Consider the following 27129-nt stretch of genomic DNA (forward strand, 5'->3'; position numbering starts at 1 on the left):
AAAAGTACTGGGTAAAAATGACTTCAACATATAAAATTTATTAATAGTGAATCGTAAGCAGAGCCGATCTATATTACTATCATATTCTTCAATGACCCACTCTATAAATGCTTGCTTTAGTGTTTTTCTAATGTTGTTAATTTATCTATGGCTGTCACTCCAGGGCTGTTAACTTTGAACAAATGACTGGTATTAATCACGAAGGGCCATTAGATGCCAAAGGCTGGTGTTAAATCAGCTCCAGAGTGGCACGTGTAAGCATCATCAAAGTAAATTTTAAAAACTACTCCAGCTATTGGAGTTTGTCACTACCACTGGGATTTGACCCTTTGGGTGTTATAAACATAGAGGAATCCGGAACAAGCTGGTGGGGTCAATGTTGATATGGGCAAGACTTTGAAAAGAGACAGAACTGGGAAAAATGTCTTATGCCTGGTACTTGTTGACCCACTGGCTCTCACACTACAGTGTCAAAGATGAACTGTGCAGAGAAAATTCCTATAGAGAAGGAGGAAGCTCAGAGGCCTGCAGTGGGGGGCAGGGTGGGGGCAGGTGGGTAACAGAAACGAGCATATTAGACTAGTTGTACCACTGAGTGAATGGGGGAGGGTCTAGAGATCAAGTATAAAGGGCATGGCAATATCCACACCTAGCAGACTGTTGCCAGGAGGGCACATGAGCTTGCTAATGCAAGTTAGAGCCTGAAACCTGTATTTTTATAGGAAAAGTCTCAACCTTGGAAATGCTGGCTGGCTTCAATCTGAGATAAAACAGCACCACGTGGACTTCACAAAACTTTTAGGTAACAATTGGCCCAACTTGTGGCCTCCAACGTCTCTTGCTTAGGGTTCAGGAAGAATAGATTTTGACTCAGGAATTTTTTCAATCTGTTGCTGAGAGACATTGTAAAAAGGTGGATAAAACCAATCGGCTGTCTTAGGTAGGAACCTGTGGCATGGTAGATAGTTTCCATCTGTTCCGATGAATCAATGAGTGCAGACTTGATTTCTCTGTTCTTCAAGCTCAGAAATTTAATGTTATCAGTTTATTTAGGAACTGCTGTAACCAAACTTCACACAAACATAAACACACACCCCTTACACACCCATATTCACACTCACTAATATGACATCTGCTACTGGAGCTCTATGATTGCAATTTGTATAGGTGTGACTGAGTAAATATTGGTGCCTGGCTATGGCTGGGTGACCTAAATTCATGTTAGAGCAAACATAAACACATTGTCCAGTTAATTATTAAAAAAATCCAAGAAGATAATATAAGGCTGTGAAGATACATGTATATAATATAAACATTATTATCTACATGTATAAACTTGTATTGTCTCCTTGGAATTTATGCAAGTATGAATACATTACGGACACAATATATAGAATTTTACGGAAGAAATTCTGGAAGGAAATACCTGTGTAAGTGTGTAGGTGTATGTGGAAGGGTAGAAATGGGATAAATGGAGCAGGAGTGGGAGCAATACTTCTTACTATGTATTTTTAATATGATTTTGATTTGTGAAATTTGTAACTGTATTATCCATTCAAAAAATTTCATTTTTAAAAAGAGTTTTATTAAAAATATAGTTAACATACAACATTATATTAGTTTCAGGTATACACAATATTTGTTAACATTTATATACCTAAAGAAGTGATCACTATGATAAGTCCAGCAACCGTCTGACGTGGTACCACACTATCATAGTATTATTGACTATGTTCCCTATGCTGTACATTACATCCCCCTGGCTTATTTGTTTTATACCTGGAAATTTGAACCTCTTGCACCCCTTTACCATTTCCCACTTTTTAAATTTTTCAGTTACAGTTGATGTTCAATATTATTTTACATTAATTTCAGGTGTACAGCATATGATTAGACATTTATATGATTTAAGAAGTGATCCCTCTGACTAGTCTAGTACTCACCTGGCACTATACATAGTTATTATCATATTATTGACTATATTCCCTGTGCTTTAATTTACATCCCCATGACAATTTTGTCACTACCAATTTGTACTTCTTAATGTCCTCACCTTTTTCATCCCCAAAACCCCCTTCAATCTATTGCCCTGATAAATCTAGTACCTATCTGACACCATACACCGTTATTACAATATTATTGACTATATCCCCTATATCCCCATGACTACTTTGTAACAACCAATTTGTACTTCTTAATCCCTTCCCCTTTTCTATCCACCCCCTCAATCCTCCCTCCCATCTGGCAAACAACCATAAAAATGTTCTCTGTATCTATAAGTCTGTTTTTGTTTTGTTTGTTTATTTTTTCTTTAGATTCCACATACAAGCAAAATTACATTGCATCTGTTTTTCTCTGTCGGACGTACTCCACTCAGCACAATACCCTCCAGGTCCATCCATGCCCCTGCAGATGGCAAGAACCAATTTCTTCCATGGCCAAGCAATATTCCATTGTATATATGTACCACCTCCTCTTCATCCATTCTTCCATCAACAGAAACCCAGGCTGCCTCCACATCTTGGCCACTGTAAAGAATGCTGCAATGAACATATTGATATATACATCCCTTCAAAGTAGTGTTTTGGGTTTCTTTAGATAAATATCCAGAAGTGGGATTTCTGGTCCTTCTTTGTCCCTTGCTATAGCATTTGTTTTAAAGTCTATTTTGTCTGGTATAAATATAGCTACCCAACTTTTTTTGTTTATTTGTTTGTTTTTTCCATTTTCGTGAAATAACTCATTGCATCCCTAGACTTTCAGTCTTGGTGTGGGACTATTTTGGTTCATCTTGTTTGGGACTCTTTGTGCTTCTGGGCTTGTATGTCTATTTCCTTCACCAAGTTAGGAAAGTTTTCAGTCATTATTTCTTCAAACAGATTCTCAATGCCTTGCTTTCTCTCTTCTCCTTCTGGTACCCCTATGATGTGAATGTTTTTTACACTTGATGTTGTCCCAGAGGCCTCTTAACTATCCTAATTGTTTGGGATTCTTTTTTCTTTTTGCTGTTGTGATTGGGTGTTCTCTGCTACCTTGCCTTCCAAATCAGTGATTCGATCCTCTGCTTCATCTAGTCTGCTGGTGATTCCTTTTAGTGCATTCTTCATTTCAGTTATTGTGTTCTTCACTTCTGACTGCTTCTGTTTTATGGTTTCTATGCCCTTTTTATGCCGGCTATCTCTCTGTTGAAGTTCTCACTAAGTTCCTTGAGCATCCTCATAATCATTGTTCTGAACTCTGTCTCTGGTAGGTTGCCTATCTCCATTTTGTTTAGTTCTTTTTCTGAAGTTTTCTCCTGTCCTTTCATTTGGGATGTGTTTCTTTGTTTAACCATTTTGGCTGCCTCTCTGTGTTTATTTCTATGTATTAGGTAGATGTTCTATGTCTCCCAGTCTTGCCAGACAGCCTTATGAATTGGCGGTCCTGTGGGGCCCAGTGGCGCAGTCTCCCTGGTCACCTGAACCAGATGCTCTAGGAGTGTCCCTTGTGTGAGTTGTTGTGTGCTCTCCTATTACAGTTGAGCCTGGACTGCTGGTGGCATGTCAGTGCGTGGTATTGACCCTCAGGCTGACTGGCTGTGGGGTTTGGCCACATCCATAGCTTATGGGTTGCTGTGCAGGGCGCTTATTCCATGGATGAGGATTTGCTCCAGTGAGCTCTGATGCCTCTTGAGACTGTCCTTTGTGTGTGCTGCTTGTGGGACTAGTTGGGTTGTGCTCTGCGGTGGTCTGAAGTCAACCTCCATGTATATTGATTCTGGGGCCTTTTAGGAGGGGCTCTGGTGCAGGCCCAGGTCAGCTACTGCCTGTGACTAGCCAGGAACTACCTGGTAGGAGCTTTAAAATGATCCATGGGTGGGCCCTTCCTGTGCTGTACCTGGAGGCACATGGGAGAGGTATAAACCGAGGATGGCTACCACCAGTTCCAGGTCTGGGGTAGGGAGCTCCGAAAAAAGCCACGACACTCTGAGACCAGCTGCCACCTGCTGACTCCATAATGTTCAGCTGTTAATAAAGCCTCCTGTGGTATGCAAATTGAGTGAGGCAGGATCTCAGTGAGTCAGCAGAACAGAGCAGTGGAGCTCAGCAGGCCAATCAAATTCAGATTTGGCCTGTGGGGGTGGGTTCAACACAGGAAAGATGGCGCCCACCTGCTGGCTACATGGGAGAAAGACCCAACACAGGGAAAACTGGGACTGCCCCTCCAGCCCTTGACCAGAAGTCACACAACTCAGTCTCTCCAAATATGCCTGCGATGCCTCCAGAGTCACCAACCCTCTGCTGGAGCACAGGATGAGTGCCTGAGAGCAAGTGAGTCTGTGCACAGGCCGTTTAACAGGACTCCTGAGTTTCCCACAGCCTTCCATCCCACCTGGACGGTCAGAATCCCCACTCTTTTTCACAGGCAGAAGTTGTGGGTGCTCTTCTTTCCAGCACCATTACTCCAGCTGGGGAGCCTGGTGTGGGGGGCTGGGGTCCCTCACTCCTTTGTGGGGAACCTCTGTAGCTGAGATATCTCTCCCAATTTTTAACCTCCGTGTGGGTCGAGGGACCAGCCTGTTTCGAGTCTCTGCCTCTTCTACCAATCTTCTCCATATCCTTAGTTATAAAATTTCTGTACAACTAGACTTCAGGTGGTTTTCCACATTGATTGTTGTGTAATTTAGTTGTAATTTTGATGTGTTCATGGAATGAGGTAAGTACAGTATTTATCTACTCTGCCATCTTGGATCTCTGTTTCATATGAGTATTCCAATTTTCATTTTAAATAAACAGTATAGCAGTTAACCAAATCCAATGACTTACTATCCATTAAAATTCGGCAGTGGTTCTCCTGCACCTTAGAATCACCTGGGTGTTTTTTGTTTTTTTTTTAAACTCCTAATGCCTTAGCCACATTGCAGAGCAACAGAAACAGACTCTCTGGAGAGAACCAGGCATCAGTATTTTTTTAAAGTTCCTCAAATGATTCCAGTGTGCATTCAAAGTTGGGAACCACCGAAGTAGACCAAGGGTTAAAAAAGTAAATGTTAGATACTTTAAAAAAAAAGTCCTTATCGATAATACTTTATTGGACACTGATTTTTCTTAGGACACTAAATAGTAAACACAGTGAAACTCTTGTTAACATCAGAAGCCATTATGGAATATAGTTGTGGTTGTACTTAAGCATTCAGAGGAACTTTGCTTCAACAGCCCACAAACTAGTCAGCCTTTGATTCCCTCCTTGTACTAATTGGTCAAGAAACCTCATGGTGAATCTCAGGGCTCAGTCTATCCTTTTGCATATAGGAGAAGTGGGTTTTCTGCTCTGCTGCTTGATGCTTCACGTAGGCAAGTCATGGGAGAGCTGTGCTCACCATTTATTAGTGGTGCTTAACTTTTAACGAGCATAAAGATAATCTGAGGAACTTGTTATAAATGCACATTCCCTGGTGAACTCTCAGGGAACTATTCTGATTCAATAGTTCTGGCATGGGGCTCAGGAATATGAATTTTTTATAAATTGCTCCAGGTGAGTCTGGTGAAGGTGGTCCAAGGATCAAATGTGATTATTGGAGGCCAGCAGTGTGCGGGAGCTAGTTCTGCTGGCTTTTGAGAGTCCATTGCTAGCTATTGAGGAATTTGGCAAGCCAAGTTTTAACCTATTGGTAGTGTGAATATTACACCATGCAAGTTGGCAAAAGCTAAGAATCAGGCTGTTTGTTTGTTTGTTTGTTTCCTGGAAAGCTGGTTTACCAACAGATCAGAGGCCTTAACACATTGTTTTGGGTTTGGGCCTAATTGCCTTTAAATTTAGCTTTTATTTTTTTAACTTTATATTTTGAAATAACTATAGATTCACAGGAAGTTGCAAACATATTATAGGGAGTCTCATGGACCCATCAGTGGTGACATCTTTTATGACTGTAATACAAAATCAAAACCAGGAAATTAACACTGGTGTAGTAATGTTACCTAAACTGAAAACTTTATTCAGTTTGGGAACCACGGAAGTAAACCAGTTAAAAAAATAAGTGTTGGATACTTTTAGAAAATGTCCCTATCAGTAATAGTTTTATGTGGGCTTGTGTGTGTGTGTGCGTGTGTGTGTGCGTGTGTGTGTGTGTGTGTGTGTGTGTGTGTGTATTGGGGGTTCTATAGAATTTAATAACATGGACAGCCACCACCATAATCAGGATATAGAACTGTTTATCACTCCAAAGGAACTGCCTCCTGCTATCCCTTTATAGTCATTCCCCATCCTACTTCTGTCTCTTGGAAACCACAAATCTGTTCTCCCTCTTTATAGTTTTGTCCTTTTGACAACATTATATAAATGGAATCATACAGTCTGTAACCTTTTAAGATGTTTTTCTTTTCACTAAGCATGATTCTTTGAGATCCATCTAAATTGTTGCATACTGTGTTTCCATGAAAATAAGACCTAACCAGAAAATAAGGCCTAGCATGATTTTTCAGGATGACATCCCTTGCACATCGGCCCTAGTGCATCTTTTGGAACAAAAATTAACATAAGACCCAATCTTATTTTCGGGGAAACACGGTATCAATAGTTGCTTTTTTATTGCTGTGTAGGATTACTTTGTACAAGGTACTGGAGTCTAACCATTCACCCATTGAAGGACTTTTGTGCTGTTTTCACTTTTCGGCTATGAATAAAGCTGCTGTGAACATTTGTGGATAAGTTCTTGAGGGAACATAGTTTTTATTTTTCTGGTATAAATATCCAAGAGTGCAATTGCTGGGTTGTATAATAAATGCATTTTTTTTTAACTTTTGGTAAGAAATTGCCAAATTGTTTTCCATAGTGGTTGTACCATTTTACATTTTCAGTAGCAATGTGTAAGAGACCCAGTTTCTCCACATCCTCATCAGTACCTGGTGTTATCACTACTTTTAATTTTAGCCATTCTAATAGTGTGAGGTGATGTATCATCATGGTTTTAATTTGCATTGCCTAAATGGTTTAAGAGGTTGAACATATTTTCTTTGCCTATTTGCCATCTGAATCTTTGCTTTTTTGAAACTTCTGTTCATGTCTTTTGCCTGTTTTCTAATTGGAGGTGTTTTTTTTAACAGTTGAGCATTGATTCTTTATATATTCTAGATACTAGTCCTTTGTTGGCTATATAGTTTGTAAATATTTTCTCCCAGACTGTAGCTTCTCTTTCCATACTCTTAGTAGGGTCTTTCTCAAAGCATAAGTTTTAAATTTTTATGAAGTCCAATTTACTAAACACTTCTTTATGAATTGAGTGTTTGGCATCATGTTTAAAAACTCTTTGCCTTAGGTTTGATTTCATTATATCCTTTGTCAATGTCAAAAATTGCTGTAAGAAATAGACGTTCAGTTACTTACCTCATTTGTTGTAAAAATCCTGTAGATCGATTGCCTGTTTATTACTCAGGATCCCCTCTATGAAATTCCAGGTGAAGGATGACTTTTGGAACACTGCTTCTCAAACTTTCATGTATAGATGAATCACGTGGGATCTTCTTAAAATGTAGATTCTGACTCAGTAGGTCTGGGACGGGCTTGAGATTTTTTATTTCTAGTAGGCTTCATGTTGATGCTAATGCTGCTGGTTCAGAAACCATGCTTCAAGCAATAAAATTTTAGAATTCAATGTTCCTCTGCTATCTGATTCTGGGAACTACATAACAAACTGTGCCTTCATTTTCACCAGGAAAAAGAAGACCAAGATTTGAAGAATAGCTATAACACACAGCTTGATTTATGTTGGGCATTTTTGTGCTCTTATTTTCCTTGGTTTTAATGTTCTATTTTTATACCAGTCAATACATTCTTACACATTTTCTCAAAATCTTTCTACAACAAGGTGAACCATAAGCAAAAGTTGATGGTGAAGTTTGAAAGGCATGTTTTCTTTGCTCTGTACCAAGTGTACATCCTATGCCTGTGACTCGATGCAGGAAGTGGTTTCTTCCACTTGTGCTTTCAATTATGCTTCTCTGTAAATGTGTTTTTAAGTTATTTTGTACATATGTGAATATTCTGCTTCTCCCAGCTAGATGATAAGTCTTCTAGGATGGGGACTGTGTCTTTTATTTCTTTTACAATCTTCCACTGATCCTAGAACACTTGTCTACACATGGGTGGTGCTGGCGGTGGTGGTCGGGGGGAGGGAACAGGGTTGAATGCAACTCTCTAGGAAAGATCACAGCCGACTGCTGATGAACTGCATATGCTTTTCGTAGCTTATAGGACTTCACTGTGATCAGCTGTTCTACATTTGCTCCAAAGCTTCTTGCTTGGGGTGGTTAGGATCACCAGCCTGAAAGACCGGTCCTCAAGGGCTCCATGGATACAAGGACAAGAAATAAAATTCTAAGCCCTTTGAGGGGAAATCTATAACACATGGGAGGTTCTTGGGTCTGTGAAGCATTCACCTTTGGGGCTTTTCCATCAATAGAGGCAGGAGTTGTGAGGGTTAGTGTTATGGTCAGAAGGAACTAGGTGGCTAATGTTTTCCTGGATTATAGGGGACTTGGCACCACAGCCAGCACTGACTGGATGCCCCAAGGAGACAAGGATAAGTCATCCCATAGGCCTGGGTTTCTGCAGGATGGAGCCCATCTGAGGTAGAGCTGCTGTCCCTACAGCTGGCACTCCTATCCAGTCTTCCCAACCCCACTGCGCCCGTTCCCCGGTGAGCACATGCTCAGGCTGCGTGGGCCAGGAAGGGGCTGGTCCCATCCCTAACTTAGTGCAGAACATCCCAGGGAGTCACACTGTATCCTATCTTTTCCTCTGTCCATACTCACTGCCCTACCTTTTGGACCAATGCAGTGGCTCACTTATTGATCTCTTTGTCTCCAGTTTCATCTCCTTCCAATGAATTCTCCGAACTGCTGGTGGAGTGATGGGTCTCAAGGGTGAAGCTGGCCATATCAATTGATTTGAGTCCTTCAGAGACCCTATGATGAGACCCAAACTTCTCAGCTTGACTAACAAGGCCCTTTGACTTTGAGCCTCCACTGGTAGGCCCGTTTCTTTTGTTTCACTTCCCATCATTCCCACGTAGCCTTTTCTACAGGTGCACTGAACTAAGCTTTTCAATTCTTTTTGTCTTCCCATAGGCTCTATGCTTGATCTAGATATTCTTTAGTCTTTGATTTCCTAGGTGACTCATTATTATTTTAAAGCCTAAAGCTAAAGCATTTCCTTCTCTAAAAAGATTTCCCTGATTACCCCAGACTAGGCACACACCTCTGTGCTTCACTAGCCTCACATGTAAACCTGGATCTTGGCACTGATCCCACTGTCTTGTAATTGTCTGTGAACTTCTTGGTCTGCACCAGTTACTGGAGTTCATGACCATTCTTTATCTATTATAACTACTGCAGCAATCATAATCTAATTACTTCAGAGAGTTTGTATTCTGTAGCATCTCAAACAATAGTAAAATCATTGCAATCTAAATTGCTGCCTGGGTAAGCAACGACTCAGTTGACCCGCTAAAAGGAAGGAATACTAAAAAGAAATTAAAGACAGAGATCAAAGATCATCCTTTTTATTGCCATGGGTGTTAATAAGGGACAAGATGAGAAAACACACACACACACACACACACACACACACACACAGAGGCAGCCTCTCTAGAAAACTCTTCTAGAAAGGTGCTTGTCCCTTGGTTTATCAAGAAAGAATGCTGCTTTTGTATTGGGGACATTTGAGTTGGCCGAGTCTCTGGAATTCCTAGAGAGTAGTTACACTCATGGGGCAGAGCTAATACTACACAGTCCTTCTTTTGAGGGCAACCAGGAATGATGGGAAACCAGAGGCTTTCAAATGAGAGGGATGGAATGGTTGTCTGATGCCTCTTCCCTTCAGTGTGCCCTCTTCATCCATAGAAATGAGGACTCCTTCCCATCACACGGGTGTTTCTCTAAGTACGTCGCAGGAGTTCCATACAGGAAGAGTTCCAAGTCTATTATTAATTGTAATAAGATTTGTGTGTGTGCAGTTCCTTGGCCAGGCTACAGATTTAACCCAGGACTTTCAATGACCTACAGAGGTTTGAGACCGTGCCAATCAGTTAGGCTTCTGGAAAAACTCCCTTTGAAAAACTGCAGGGTCATACTTCAAACAGTAATGTTTTACATGTTTCCTCCTCTCCCTTCTCACCGTGTTCTAATCATTCAGATGGAGTGACCAAGACAAAACTTGGACTTTGGTTTCTATCAGTACCGTGTAACACAGTTCCTCTTTTTTTTTTTTTTTTTAAAGAGGAAAAAGCCCCTCTAATTGTTTAGCCATATACATACCCTTTTGCTCCCACAGTCATCTGCTTCCCTCTACCTAGTTGGACAGGCTCATTCGAGCCCAGTGTTAATGGGATCCCGGCTGCTAGCTTGCTCCCTGTTTAGCTCACATGGATGAAAACTGTTTGCTGACCATTGCCTGAACTCTTAATCCTGGACAAGAGCTTTGCAACCTAATCCGACACAGACTCAATCCTGTACTCTTAACCATGCAGTGTCCATGTGCTTTAAGCCCACTGGGGCAGTGCAAATGCATGAGTCCTCATAATTGAATCTACTTGCCAAGCTTGAAGAACACTTCTTGCTCGTGATGTGTGTGAAATCCAGGGTGGCAGGACTTGGGGGACTGTGGGTCACGGATGGTGCATTAAAATGGTCACACCAAAATGTAAAACCTGTATGGCTTCCAATTCTTACCAAGTTTTATACCTAGTAATAGCCCTGACTCGCCCTTCCATCTGTACACCGGCCTCACCCCATCTCCTTCGGAGGAACAACTGAGGCTGAGGGATAGCGTGAGTTTCAAAGACAGGCTAAGGCTAATAATAAGGTGAACCGAGGTGTTCTGTGTCATAATTAAAGATGGTTTTTTTCAGGATTTAGCAAACGCAGTGTCAAAACAGCTGTGTCAAAGAAGCTATATCAAGATGTCAGGTGCGGCTCCTGTGGTCCCTTCCCTCCAGGTTATCCTGAAGCATGCTGATGGTGAGAACCAGTGCTGCAGGGGGGAGCAGAACTTCCCATACTGTCACCAGCACACAGATCTCCTTGTCCAAAAGCACGTTCTGATTCAAGAGGTCTGGGCTGGGGCATGAGATGCTGCATTTCTGGCAAACTCCCGATGGTCTCCATACTCAGGTTCATGGACCACACTTGGAGGGACAAGATGGAGCCTGACAGCAATAATCAAGAACCTTGTAATGGAAATGAAGGGCCCAACTTTAGCCACAAAGAAACATAACAGCGTAGTTGAGGTTTGCCCACCAAGTTGCTATAACTTATTGCAATTTTACTGCAAAAGTATTTTATTGCAATTGTTGCATCAAACAATTATTTTGGGGAGCATTATACATTTTCCCAGCAAATACGTTTCCCCAAGAAAAATAGTTAATGATCTAAGTCGTTATTTGTGTTTTCATGACCACAGAGGATCTTTGACTGAGAAAGTTATGAGAAATTGTCATGCAGTGTGACATGCAGAGTCTTTAGTCCTGCTCCCTGCATAAGAACGCTGGATATGGTGAGGACAAAAAGGAACACCAATGGAGCCATAAATAGGATAGTCTCGCTGGCGGCTGGGTTGGAGACACAGGAAGCAGGAGCCACACGATCCACAACCCGCTGTCCACTTGTCTCTGCCAACCAACCTCACTTGGTAACTGCAATCCGCCTCTGCAATCCGCAATCCACACTCTGCCCTTGCTAGCCCACACTTTCTGCTAGCGTAGCCACGGCAGTTATATTAGCGGCTAATGGCTCACTTTTTATAGCTGATGGCCAACTAGCAACAGCTGATGGCCATTTACTACGTGAGTGAGCAAGCACCTTTCCACGTGAGGCCAAGAGCCTGGAAACTGCACTCCTGACTCTGTCCCCACAGAATTGCTAACTGCTATCAGCCCTCCTGCAGGTTAACTGTGCCCGTTCGCAATAATAAAGGTTCTGACAAGTCCTGCAGTAAGAAAAAAACACCAAACAACAAAACCAAAAACCCATTTGACTCTGATTAGGCCACAGTTTCTCAAACTTATTTGACCATGAACTCCTTTTTTCTCAAAATAATATTAACTTGCAAAGCAGCAGATTTCAGTGGCACGTGGCAATGCTGGTCTGAATTATGAGGACTTGGGTGAGCTTGGTGAGGAAGAACATTTCTTCCTGGGCAAGGCCAGGTTCTCCCTCGTTGCTGAATGTGCTGTGTTCCTCCCTGCTGTCCTGTATTTGCTTATGCAGTTTCTTCCCCTCTGTGAATAAATCTGTTTAATTTCTTGATGTTACATGTTGGATTAACTTTGTTGTAACATATGTTGTTTGTGCATAAAGATTAGCCAGGCCCTTTGAAAGGTTGCTGAATCATTCCTCCAGCAGCATCCTGGTCAAGGATTAATTGTGTGCAGCTGAGGTACCACGGGTGACACACGCCTTTAATACAACAAGGAAGCTGCCGAGAGGCACTTAAAAGTTCTTGGAACCAGGAAGGTCCTCTAAGTAGGAGCCTTTCGGCAGCTTGTTATAACAAAAGGGGGAATCAGTTTAGGGCAATTAGAAAGGCGATTCTTAATCTATTTTTTATTAGAAAAGCAATATTAATACAGAATTAATGAGCTTCTGTTTAAAATAGTTGTAATTAGAGGAGTGAGAAAATGGATTATCAATGATCACAAGTCAATTAAGAGCTAGAATATTCTCCGATACCTAGGCTGCTGCTTCTTTCTTCTTTGCTTTATATTGATTTTATTTATGTTAAGGGAAATGCAGTGTTTACTTATGTCATGCAGGGTGGCCTGCAGGGTCTCAGCTCCCGCTCCCCACATAAGAACGCAGGACATGGTGTGGGGACAGAACCCCAGAAAGCAGTTTCCAGGCTCTCAGCCTCACATAGAAAGGTGCTGGCTCAGGTAGTAAATGGCCATCAGCTGTGATTGGATGGCCATCAGCTGTGGCTAGTTGGCCGTCAGCTGTAACCAGTGAGCCATTGGCCACTAATATAACTGCTGTGGCTATGCTAGCAAAAAAAATGGGGGCTAGCAAGAAGATTGTCGTGTGGGAGACCCTGCTCGCTGTGCCATTTGTCAGGTGGGAGACCTTGCTCGCTCCGCCATTTGTTGTGTGGGGCGGCCTGCGGGGTCTCTGGTCCCGCTCCCCACATAAGAACGCAGGATATGGTGAGGCCAAAAAGGAACACCCATGAAGCCATAGGTAGGGGAGTCATACCACCAAGGTCTCACTGGAGGCTGGGCCCACCGGACGCCGACCTGCCATCTGCTTTTCCGCCAACCGACCGACCAACGACTCTTCTCCACTCTCTCCTCTGTTCCTCTCTCTCGGCTCTCCTCGGCTCCTTGGCAATCCTCAGCAGTCCTCCGTAGTCGCAGCAGTTATACCAGCCAGTTATACCAGCGGCCAATTGGCTAACCGGCCACAGCTGACGGCCAATCAGCCACAGCCGACGGCCATTCACCACCCGAGCCAGCACCCCTTCACGTGAGGCCGAGAGCCTGTAAACTACTCTCTGGGGCTCTGTCCCCACAAAGATGGTGGCCGAGCTAACAAGAGCAGATTGCAGAGAGGCGGATACCGCCAGAGAGAATATAATGGTATGACTCCCCTACTTATGGCTCCGTGGGTGTTCCTTTTTGGCCTCACCATATTCTGCGTTCTTATGTGGGGAGCGGGACCAGAGACCCCGCAGGCCACCCCGCACGACACACAGTAAGGCCAAAAAGGAACACCCACGGAGCCATAAGTAGGGGAGTCATAGCACTATTGTCTCACTGGAGGCTGGATTCAGACCACGTGCGACCTGCTGTCCACTTTTCTGCCAACCGACCGACTCCCCCTCCCCTGCGCAGCCGCGGCAGTTATACCAGCGGCCAATCGGCTAACGGGCCGCAGCCGACGGCCAACTAGCCACAGCCATCGGCCATCCACCACCAGAGCCAGCACCCCTCCATGTGAAGCCGAGAGCCTAGAAATTGCTCTCCGGGGCTTTGTCCCCACAACTTAGTTTTGAAAGTACAATGCATATTTCTGTTTCTTCCACAAATGTATGTTTCCCTAGGATTTTATTAGCTTTAGAGAGCAAACCTCTGTAATGACTTTATCACCCAAAGATAATGCGTATGACTCTATCTGATGAGGATGAAGGAAGAGGGATGGATAGCTTATCTGTGCTCCACTTCTGCAGGGAGAATACCATGAGGCACCTTGTCTAATCACCTCCTGCCTTTTTGTCCATTTTTCCTCATCTTACCCATGCTCATCAAGTCCTAACCTTTGGAAGTAGGTCTTTAGGAAAACTCCTGGCCCCTTGGAAGGGCCAGACTGGTTGATGATGATGGTTTCTGGAGAAATTTCTGCCCCTCTGTGTTTCTGGGTATTAAGAAGAGTGGATAAAAAAGCTGGGGTTCTGCCCAGAGAGGAAGAGAAGCAAAGTAAACGACTGTGTCTCTTTAGGTTCTTATGCGGTTGCATGATGCAGAGTTACAGAAAAACTTTCAGACTATCTACTTGTCAAGCAGGGTGGCCTGTGGGGTCTCAGCTCCCACTCCCCACATAAGAACACAGGATATGGTGAGGCCAAAAAGGAACACCCATGGAACCACAGGTAGGGGAGTCAGACCACTATAGTCTCGCTGGCAGCTAGGTTGGAGACACAGGAAGCAGGAGCCACATGTCTGCAACCTGCTGTCCACTTCTCTGCAATCTGCAACCCTCACTCCTCCGTGCTAACTGCAATCTGCGCTTGCCAGCCCAGCCACCATCTTCTTGCTAGCCCCCTGTGGGGACAGAGCCCCAGAGAGTAGTTTACAGGCTCTCAGCCTCACGTGGAAGGGTGCTGGCTCTGGTGGTGGATGGCTGTCGGCTGTGGCTGATTGGCCGTCGGCTGTGGCCGGTTAGCTGATTGGCCACTGGTATAACTGCTGCGGCTACGGAGGAGCGCCGAGGAGCCGAGCAGAGCCGAGCACAGCCGAGCACAGCCGAGGAGAGCGGAAGAGAGGAGAGGAACAGAGTCGAGAGAGTGGAGGAGAGTCGTCGGTCGGTCGGTTGGTGGAAAGGCGGACGGCAGGTCGCGCGTCCAGTGGGCCCAGCTTCCACTGAGACCATAGTGGTATGACTCCCCTACCTATGGCTCCGTGGGTGTTCCTTTTTGGCCTCACCATATCCTGCGTTCTTGTGTGGGGAGCGGGAGCAGAGACCCCGCAGGCCGCCCCACCTGAAAAATGGCGCAGCGCGCAGGGTCTCCCTTACGACACCCCCATTTGCTGCTAGCGTAGCCACAGCAGTTATATCAGTGGCCAATGGCTCACTGGTTACAGCCAACTAGCCACAGCTGATGGTCATCCAATCACAGTTGATGGCCATTTACTACCTGAGCCAGCACCTTTCCATGTGAGGCCGAGAGCCTGGAAACTGCACTCCTGGCTCTGTCCCCACACTACTCTTGGTTTCTTAGAAGAGCAAAAGGATGGTCCACACCTTCTGGTTATACTGGACACAGGCATAATACACATGAAAGCAGGAGAAGAGAGATCACCAATTCAAAAGAAAGGGGACAGCACAACCTGAAAATTCTAGTCCTGCCAGAGTCAGGGTTACCTGGGAATGTAGATGGGCCCTGGGGGCACAGCAGCTGCAGGGAAGACAGCCTGGTCCTGCGGCCAGCTTGGCACCTGTGCAGCAGGTGCTGAGCTCATCCGAGAGATGACTGAAGAAGGGACTTTTCTAGAATAGCGCATGCATCATGTGGGCTATCAAGGTGCTCACCCTGCACTGAGGTTCTCTAATTATGCAGGGAAGAAAAGGCAGCAGGAAGCAGGACGGGCGGGGTGTGTCAGCAGCCTGATTACAGAGCGTGGACAGACATGGCTGCTAAGTCAGGTCGGGCATGGTCGAGGCTGTGCTTCCAGTGAACCAATATCAGAAAAAGTGTAGGACAGGTAGCTTTAGATGCTAAGCTGTTAAGAAGGGCTGGATTGAAGGCAAATGATACCAGGCTGCCTTCTAAATAAATTACTTTGTCATTATTTTATCTTTTTCCCAGCAAAATCATAGTGTGCAGCTATGTGCCTTACTGTGTAGATTTCAAAAGTTCGGTGGTGTCATAAACAATGGATGCTTCTGAAACAAGGAAGTTTAGAATTGTGGGATGACTTTGTGGGTTGCCACTTCACAAGGCACTAATTTACATACATCACCTAGATTATAATTTCACCTCCCTCCCAACACACACACACACACACACACACACACACACACACACACACACGACTTGTTCCTACCTGTGATTTTAAAACAAGTTCTCAAAAGGATAATCTCCAAGCTCCCAAGCAGCTTTCCTTCCCGTTGGCATAAAGTATCCCAATTTACTTCCTATCATTCTCAGCTGTCTTCCTATTTACTGATAACTTCTCAATGCATAGCCTAGAGTTAAACAGAAAATATATTTAAAATAATGGGATTTTCATGTATATGCTTTTGGGATAATGGCCCCAAATATGCCCCTGGGAACAAATTAACTGCAAAGGTTTGCATCAGTGATTTGGATTTCCTGCTGCATTTGCTTTGAAAGAGCAAATCCGTGCAGAATGGAACTGCTTTGTAGGTTTCTCTTTATGCAAGTCTTCCCTCTGCCTTAATCACCTGGATTGACTCTGTAAAAGCACAAATGGATATAGTTCACTGAAGAGCATTCCCAAACCATGTGCCTTTCCTGTGATGATGTATAATTAATCACCTCCAGGCAAGGCAAACAAGTCAAGGTGGCCTTTTAAAGTGTCAGTTTGTCTTCTTCTCTTCCTGTCTCGTACTTGTCAGAAGAATCTGCTGCCCGACTCTGATTTTCTCCACCCCAAGCCTAACATGACCATGTACATTTCATCAGAGGCTCCTTTGAACCGCCCTTCTCTTCTCTGGATGCAAAAGCCAAGTGGGTAAATCTAGCCACACGGGTGAAAAAAATGCAATGGTCTGAATCAACACACACAGAAATCTCTGCAGCTCCCCAGCCTGTTTGAATTCCCGTTCTCCTTCCTCTACCAGCTGTAACCAGCCATGGGGCCCTTCATGCAACAACACTATAGTTTGTCTTGCCCCTGCCTGGTAATGGCACCTTCTGCCAGGGACAACTCCGCTCTTGGGCATGTGTATTATGGTAAGGATTCTCAGAGGGCACCTGAGGTTGAAACCCTCCTTCTAGTTGGGTCCGGAAAAGTTCTGTTCTCTAATAAGACAACTCAAAATGTGAATGAGTAGGTTGGGAAGATTTAGAAGCAGGGATGAAGGTGGTTTCACCTTTGTTCACTCATAGATACTGTCTGGCATTGGCCTTCTGGAAGTAAGTGTATTGCTATATGTAGCTGCCATGGATTGAATTGTATCTTCCAAAAAGTTGTGAAAGTCCTAACCCCACGTGTCTGTGTAAATAGGGTCTTTGCAGATGCTCACATTAAAATGAGATAATTAGGGTGGGCCCTGATCCAATCTGATTGGTGTCCTTTATAAAAGGGGAAATTTGGATACAGAACTAGACATCTACATGGAAGAATGCAACGTAAGAGGAAGACAGAGATTGGTGTGATGCGTCTACAACCCAGGAAACAAGTGTTGCCAGCAAACCACCAGAAGCTCGGAGAGAGGCAAGGAGTAGATTCTCCCTCACAGCCCTCAGAAGGAACCGTGATCTTGGACTTCCAGTCTCCAGAACTGAGACATTAAATCTCTGTTGTTCTAAGCTACCCAGTTTGTGGTACTTCGTTATCATAGCCGTAGGAAACTCACACAGGGACTTTTCCAGAAGGGGGAAAAGATTAACCTTTGTAGAGTGAGAGGCCTGAGATCAAGGTGGCACAAGGTTGGTTTCCTCTGAGGACTCTCTCTTTGGCTTGCAGATGGCCACTTTCTTGCTGCCTCTTCACGTGGTTGTCCCTCTGTGTTTGTGCACCTCTGGTATCCCTTGTCTTCTTATAAGGACACCAGGCATATCGGATTATGGCCCCACCCTACTGGCCTCATTGTAACTTAATCACCCCTTTAAAGACTCCATCTCCAAATCCAGTCACATTCTGAAGTATTGGTGGTTGGCACTTCACTACAGATATGAATGTCAGGGGACACATGTCAGCCCATAAAATAGAGGAAAGGAGCAGGGCTCTGTCACCTGAAGCAGTTAGGAGTGGAGTGGCAGGGCATTTAAGAACAGAGGACACAGGCCATCTATTTGACCAATCAAACAGTTCCCAGGGACTGGTGCCTCCAACCTCATATACACAGTCCACTGAGTCAACAGCAGAGACCCTGGTTGTCTCTGTCACTGTAGCCTGACATTAATGAGCCTGGACTCACTTAGACTTCAGGCTGTTTCTGGTTCTAGCACAGTAGCACTGGACAGGACAGGCCTGCAGCCTCAGAATTGTCTGATGTCATTGCCCCAGGCTAAGCAAAGTCCCTCCTAGCCGAGGACTTCCTGCTCTGTTTCCTCTAACTTGTCAAGATCGGTACCTAAAGAGAGACTGTGAAGGGTGTCACATTGGTCTTGGTCTGGTGCCAGCTCTGTGGGATCCTCCCTGCCTAAGGCAGGCTGAAGACCGAAATGGGGGGAAGGGAGAAAGATGGAGAGAGAGAGAGAGAGAGAGAGAGAGAGAGAGAGAGAGAGAGAGAGAGAGAGAGAGACAGCAAGGATACTCTCTATTGCCCGACAAGAACCAGACTTTCCCAGCACTAATTCAGATGCTGATGCATTTCAAGGTCACCTGTGTGTGACTCTTCTTGCTACCTTTAAAGAACAAATTGAGCACATGCTTGAAAAGTTAACTAGGCTTCCAACAATTGAGGTGGATAGTTAAGGGGAGCCAGAGAGCAGTGTTTGGGACTTGCGGTGGTTCTAGGTGAGCAAGAGCAAATATTGGCTGCTCGGCTAGATGTGAAGGAAGCTGTGCAAACACAGCCGCCTATACTTCTCCACCCCCTTTATCTCTGCTCTCTGTTTGAGTTGGGACCTAAAATAGGATAATGGAAACTAAAAGCATTTTTTCTGGTAAGATCTAAACAGTAGCAACCATAATATATTATGCCTGAGTACGAACGCTCTGTTAAGATAAAGGGGAAATGATGTATTTTTAAAGAGCTCTTATTTGGTTCTAACTTAAAAGCAACAGTGTAAATTTCTTTCAAGCAATGTTTCCTTAATTATTCATTTTCTTTGGCACTAGTTAAAGAGCCAAGTAATGACTTCTGTCTCTTTATATTTAGTCTATTATTGTTTGAAAAAGGCCAGAGGAAGGCCAGAGCAGTGCAAAAATGATATTTGCTTTTTTTTTTTTTTATTACCAACAGCCAATGTACAGGGTAATCTAATCACCGGCAGCTGAGAGACAATGACATTTTTATAGACCTTCTGGCAACACTGGAGTGTGAAAGAGCCTGACAGGTATTTGGCTTTCCACTCTTTTCTTTCAACTGCATTTCTCATCAGACTGACTGCTGGGCTAGCAGGCTCGAGGTGAGCCCCATGTCTCCCTCCAGATATCGTTTAAAGAGCCTGAACAGCAGCTGTCTGTTTAAATTTGGTGATTTTATAGATGGGAACCAAGAAGGAATGCCTGCAGGAACCCAGGTCACACAGTCCTGCGGGACCCTTGCCATGCCATGTGGAACCTCACGTTGAATTCTCGTATTCTGCGCAGACTTCAAAGGCTGGAGGACATTACCACCATATTGGGACACCAAAGGCTCATTGTGATTTGGAACACTTTCTCTAAATTCTGTCTTCTGTGGGGTCGTCTGAAAACCAGCTGAAGCACAAGAATCCAAGTCGCTTTCTCTTTCCTAAGAAGGAGTAGCGTGAGGCTACTTTCTGTGCACCCCACAATCTGGGTGAACCTCTGCTTCTGGGATCTTTCTAGGCTGTGTAATTTGAGATCTAGATGGACAACGCAGGCATATAGAACTCTTCAGCAAGGACATAAAAACAAGGATCAGATTTCTACCTCGAAATGGTGCCGTTCAGCTATAGGACAACCCAGATGGACACTCATTTTTCATTTGCCCCTTTGAGCTGGGCGAAGTGTAAGGACACCCCTTCAAACTTCAGAGGAGATCAGATATTTTGCTCTTGCTGCTCCTAGGATGGGTATAGATACAGTCTCATATTCTTGTGCAAATGGTTAATGGGACTAAAAGTTAATGGGTGAAGCCAGGACAAGAGAAAATATAACATTCATAAACAAATGAGCTGATATAAGAATACAGGCCTTCCTGCAGGCGGTCCACTTATTGCAGGGCTATACCCATTTTGTTCTCTTTCTTTGGCCATTGGCTGGATCCTCTGGGAATTAGAAGTTAGAGCTTACAAATATTGAATCACTACGTGGCACACTGGAAACTAATATAATAAGTCAATTATATCTCAGTAAAAAAAGGAAGTTGGGACTTTCGTACCTTTGATGAAATCAATACCTTTTTCAGTTTATGTGAGGGGAAAACTTGCCTCTTTATCCTGTCAAAGGTATTCAGGAAGGATTGCCTTCCTACTTCCCTTTCTATAATAGTGATGGTTCCTCTTGAAGCCAGAAGGTGAAATCTGAGCCGAATGGAAGCTCAACTCCACTGGGTTTAAACAGTCTCCTCCGTTAATGCTGAGTGGTGAAGCCCCCTTAGTTAATACAGTTATATAAAATTTCTACTTACTCTCCCCCCATGGAATTTTTGAGTATTGAGTTTCTGACGCATATGAGATCAGACAATCAAGTGTGCGAACACATCCTAGAAAAAGGGCTACATACCTCATTACTGAATACATACCTCATTGCTGAATATCACTACGGTCACCTTCGAAGTACTCCCCTTAGGAAGCTATGCACCAATGCCAGTGCATAGTCCACCCTTCAAAGCAATTTTGGAACTCTTTTTCTGGAATGGCCATCAGAGCTGTCATCGTATTACACTTGATGTCCTGAATGTCATCAAAATATCTTCCTTTCAATATTTCCTTTATCTTTGGGTAAAGAAAGAAGTCACTGGGGGCCAGATCAGTAGGGAGGGTGTTCCAATACAATTATTTGTTTACTGGCGAAAAACTCCCTCACAGACAGTGCCATGTGAGCTGGTGCATTGTCGTGATGCATGAGCCATGAATTGTTGGCGAAAAGTTCAGGTCATTTTCATCTAACTTTTTCATGCAGCCTTTTCAGCACTTCCAAGTAGTAAACTTGGTTAACTGTTTGTCTAGTTAGTACAAATTCATAATGAATAATCCCTCTCATATCAAAAAAGGTTAGCAACATCGTTGCAACTAGTTCATGAACTTAGTTGTCACACCTCACACATTGGAGTAAGTGATGTGCGTGGAGTTAGAGGTAATCAGGAGGCAGAACTAGGAGTCATGCTTACAGTGCTCCTACCACTCTCCCCAGTGTTATCTGATCCTCCTGCCCCCACGTACTTCCTTAAATTAAGGAGTGATTGGGGGAAAACTCCCAGTTCTCTTTCCTCCTGTGTGTCTTCCTCATTTACTACTCACATAGAACACTTCACTTCTGATACTTCTAGTCACCAAATGTGTAGAGTTGCCCCACACCAAGTAATTCTCTGACACCAGCTGAGTGTCCTACAATTTAGCTCAATTCTGAGATTATGTACCTGGAGGTAGTGTCAGAGCCCACAGATGAAGAGCTCAGTCCCACCGGACTGCCCACTATTTCAGATGCTGTTCGCAAATCCCCAGGCTGCCCACTACTTCTGTCCTACTTGGCTACAAGTCAGAGGTTCCCATGACCCCCTCCTCAGTTCTGTTAATTTGCCAGAGCAGCTCACAGAACTCAGGGAAACAGTTAACTTACGTTTACCCGTTTATTTTTTATTTTATTTATTTATTTATTTTTCTGCAACACGATTTATTTATTTTTTTTAAAAAGATTTTATTGGGGAAGGGGAACAGGACTTTATTGGGGAACAGTGTGTACTTCCAGGCCTTGTTCTCCAAGTCAAGTTGTTGTCCTTTCAATCTTAGTTGTGGAGGGTGCCGTTCAGCTTCAAGTTGTTGTCCTTTCAGTCTTAGTTGTGGAGGGCGCAGCTCAGTTCCAGGTCCAGTTGCCATTTTCTAGTTGCAGGGGGCGCAGCCCACCATTCCTTGTGGGACTCGAGGAGTTGAACTGGCAACCTTGTGGTTGAGAGCTTACTGGCCCATGTGGGAATCGAACCGGCTGCCTTCGGAGTTAGGAGCATGGAGCTCTAACTGCCTGAGCCACCGGGCCGGCCCTACCAGTTTATTAAAGGCTACAATAAAGGACACAGACGAATAGCTAGATGAAGAGATACATAGAAAAGGTCTGGGAGCATCCCTAACACAGGAGCTTTTGTGCCTGTGGAGTTGGGGTGCAGCTACCCTTCCAGTGTAGATGTGTTCACCAACCTGGAAGCTCTCCAAACCCTGTACTATTGGGATTTTATGGAGGCTTCCTCATGTAGACATGATCAATTAACTCCATTTCCAAATCTTCTCCCCTCTCTAGAGAAGTGGGGGTGGGGCTGAAAATTCCAAGCTACCAATTATGGCTTCGTCTTAGCAGTGACCAGCCCCCACCGAGGAGCCACCCTGTCTCCTCATTAGAACAAGAGATGCTCCTACTCCTCTATCATTTAGGAAATCACAAGGGTTTTAGGAACCCTGTGCCAGGAACTGAAGATGAAGACCAAACACATATTTCTTATTGTAAATGACAATATCACAGGGGGTCCGTATGTGACTTCACTTTAGCCCCTTTGACTTCAGTTTCATTGTCTTTAATGTGTAACTTAATCCTGGAGGTGGCAAAGAAGTTAGAAATGATAGAGGGATTTAATTATAATGATCACTACTGAAAAACATTGGAAGTGCCAAAAATTATTGATTCTTTCTACTATGGTTGCAAATTAAAACTGGAACAATGTTTGGTTTTTAACTTCTGGCAAAAATATGGCTAACGGAGTTACTTGTTTTTCTCTTGAGACAGTTCCCAGGTACAAAACAAGACGTTTTCACCTGTCCAAGAGGTAAAATTTCATCCTTGCTCCTTATATTACCTTCACCATCCTCCTGTGAACTGAACCCTTACTCCTTGAGAAACAGGTATCCTTCTATGGATGTGTAAACATGTCCATGTGAAATTTGGACTCTATTATCATTGTGGAATTGTTTGGAGGCTGCAGTTTGTAAATATTTGCTTTCTATGAATCTATTTTCACTGGTGGTATAAAACAAAAAGAAGGAGAATCCCCAAACTCTTCTAGAAGGGATATGGACAAATGGTTCTTTGCCCGCCTGTTTGCCCCAGGAGACCAATGCCCAAGGATTGTAGCAACCAGGCTCTCTTGTCCCCGGTCTCCCATTGTGTTCAGTCAATGGGAGGTGTCAGTAGAAGATCAGAGGACGAGAAGAGTGAGAAGGCTCTGCTTTCTTCCCTGCTCATCACTGCCGTGGGCTCCATTTCTGACCAGTGTGTCTCCATGACCACTGCTCCTGCAGGGCCACCCTCCTCCTGGCCTCCAGCTCTCTCTCAGCTCTGGTAACACCATCTTACCCTTCAGGCCTGGGTAGGGCTGTCAGAATACAGGAGACCCAGGTAAATTTACATTTCAGGTTAGCAACCAATAATTTAAAAATATAAGTATGTACACTATTTGGGACATATTTATATGAAGAAAATATTCACTGTTTACCTGAAATCCAAGTTTAATGGAGGGTCCTGAGTTTTCATTTGAATCTAGTGACCCTAGGGTGATAACGGCCTTCCCCTGTTGCTCATTTCTGGGTGCCTCCTTACCTCTCCTTGGTTCCCTGAAACACACCCACAACTCTGTGGGCATTCCCTCACGAAGATAATTACAATCTGGGCTGGATTCTGTTTCCTTCTGGGACCCTGATGGACATACTACCATACATAACAGGTCAAGTTTAGTGCTGGGCAAGACGTTAGTTCCAGGGGTACAGGTCTCAAGACAAACAAACTTCAGGGTACCCACTGAGTGAATGTGTAAGCCTTGTGGAATCAGGGTACGCCTGGGGGAGGGGAGGATTGGGTAGAGAGAAAGCACACAGGGCTCTCCCACTCCAGCTAAACTTAGAGACTGAATCACTTCACTCCGTCCCTTATGCCAGAGTCTTGGCTTTACGGCCATATTCTATTATGAAGTTGCTATGAGGACTAAAGCTTGCATTTTCTTCATTCAACAAATATGTGCAGAACCCTATGGGCCAGGTTCTGGCCAACATGTTATTCTTTTGTCTTCTAATCTGTTCCTACTTTTGTATTTGCTGCTTTTTTGATAGATTGTCAGGCAGTCCCAGACTATTTAGTGTTGAGACAGTTTCTCCTGGCCAGCTCTGGGGAATTACAGTGTACTTTTTCAATGCCATGCCTCCTCTCTCACCAACGAGGTGATTTCAAAGCTAGTAGATTCTGACAGCTTGTGACAAGTCCTGTTTATTGCTCGAAAATCTAGAGGAAATTCCCATCTGCCAGCAACCCCCCTGAGCTTTTGCTTGGTGAGGGAATGGTAATGATACTCATTTAAAATGGTGCTCGAAAAGACGGCTTTACTCCAAATGCAGAAAACCATGTAGGTCAGCAAAACCTGAGAATTGCTGAGGAACAAGTGTGACCTGTGTCCGAGATTCTCTCTGGTCCTTCATTCCCCAAGCACCATGTTCAAATGTGTATAGAGTTTTAAAGTAAAATAATACTTCAGCTACTAAAGTCATCAAACTAGGAGCCTTTCCAAGATACTGTATTTCCCAAATTTTTGTATTCTTACAATCCATCACAGTGTCTGGCACAATGTGTGTATCTTGAATTAGTGTAAGTAGCCTGTATCACCGGAGAAGTAGGCATTGCATATATCAGTGAATTCCCAGATGGTTGATGCTTTCCCTGTAAATGCCAAGTTTTAACTTGAACCTTATTTTACTTTTTAAATCAATTTCATTGAGTTGTAATTTACATACAATAAGATGCACCCCTTTCAATGTAGAGTTTGATGAATTGACAAATGTATAACCCACATCCTAACCAAGATATAGATCATTTCCATCACCCCAAAATTCCTTTGTCATCAGCCCTTCCTATGTGATCGTTACACCTAAATGTCAGAAGCACACTCCCTCCACTTCATTCAACCCAGATACTGGATACTCAACATTAAGTGTATTTGCTGTCGACTGACTACCCAAGGCTTCTGTGAATAGCAGTTATTGTGTTATCTTTAGAAGTGACTGAAGGGGGTTAGAATATTTTGCCTCTTCCCCAAATGAGACTGCATTGCTTTGTTTTGGAGATACTTGTTTACTTTTGAAAAAAGGAAGAAAAACCCTCTTCTCTCACCAACATCTGTTATTTTATTGTGTGTGTCATTTTTACAGTTTTAAATCAGTGTTCCTGCTTCTAACAGCTTCCCTGCTCATTTTCCTAACCCTTTTCTAATCTGCTATGGGTTGGAAAACTAGATAATCAATCTTATTAGAATTGCTTAAAATAGAAGTTAAATAGGGCATTCCTGGTAATAAATTGGTCCAGATTTGGTGCATGGTTTGGTGGGATGTCTCTGCTGAAAGATCTTTTTATCTTCCTGGCTCTCAGCTTTGGGTAAGTGAAGCCTGAACATACTCAGTGCTCAGCTCCCTTTTGGTCCACAAGAGGAAGCAAAAGCCTGTCTCATTGATGGTCTTATGAGCCTAGTGGAATCAGAGGGCTAGGCTGAGCAGCCACTCTCTAATTCCCAAGGCTGAATGATAGAGATTTTACCCCTGGCACATTTCAAGTTTTCAGCTACAGAATGTGGAAGCTTTCAGTTAAATTCTAGCAGTGTTTTCTTTATGAATTTGGGAACGATTGTTTTACAGCAACTGTTCTAGCTCAGCTACCTGAGCTCTTTTCTATACAATAACGTTTAGGGTCTCCTCCGGTGTCTCGTTAGGAGAATCTCCAGTAGGCAGGTCTCTCTCCTTGGCTTCTAAGCTGGTCCTTCCCTTCTTCATGCTTCTCTGAAGCACCACTGAGCACTCTTGTGTAAGTGTATATTGTGTGTAAGTGTGTGGCTCTTGGCCACACTGGATGAGTTACAAAAGGGACTCCTGGGACAGACAGTCCGTGTTACATATGGAAATGTCTGCAAATCTGAAAAGAAGAAGAAAAGCAATCAGGCTATTTCCCAAGGAGCAGGCAAGTGAGGTGGATGGTGGTTTCTTGGTGAGTCAGATGCTCTGCTTTAAAGAGAGGACACTCAGCAAGCAGTGATGCACAGGCTGCAAGAGGCAGCTGAACTTCAGTGACTTACTTCACATGGTGGAGAGGGATTGTTTTGAGTCCTGACCTCTGACGCTGGTGCTGGCCTGCCCAGCCTGAGGACTGATTGATTGATTGATTTTTAAATTTCCCCCCAATTTTATTGAGATATAATTGATATACATTACCATATAAGTTTAAGGTGTACAGCATAATGGTGTGACCTACATATATTGTGAAATGATACCACAATATGTTTAGTTAATATCCACCATCTCATATAGATATAATAACAAGAAAAAGCCAAAAAAGCAAAAAAATCTTGTCCTTGTGAAGAGAACTCAGGATTTACTCCTTTAGCAACTATCATATAAATCATACAGCAGTGTTAACAATAGTCATTATATTGTATGTTACATCCCTACTACTTATTTATCTTATAACTGGAAGTCTTTTGACCACCTTTCTCCAGTTCCCCCTCCTCCCACCCACTGCTTCTGGTAACCACAAATCTGATCTCTTTTTCTATGTCTTCTTTTCCTCTGGTAAGAGTCCACATATAAGTGAGACCATCCAGTATCTGTCTTTCTCTGTCTGACTTATCTCACATAATATGCCTTTGTGGTCTATCCACATTCTTGAACATGCCAGCCTGAGGATTTTGATGACCAAGAATGGCTTGTCACTCACTTGACACACAGACTCTGAAGAATAGAGATGGATGGCTATATGGCTGTGGCCATGGCAATTTGCATTTATTGTGCTGCCAGGGACTATGTGTTAGACGGGCATCTATAGGCAGGTTTGGGAAGTAGAAGTCCTGTGGTGAGAGGGGAAGAGGGAAAAAGCAAAATAATTACGAG

Source organism: Rhinolophus sinicus, linkage group LG15 (assembly GCF_036562045.2).
Source record: "Rhinolophus sinicus isolate RSC01 linkage group LG15, ASM3656204v1, whole genome shotgun sequence".
NCBI lineage: Eukaryota > Metazoa > Chordata > Mammalia > Chiroptera > Rhinolophidae > Rhinolophus > Rhinolophus sinicus.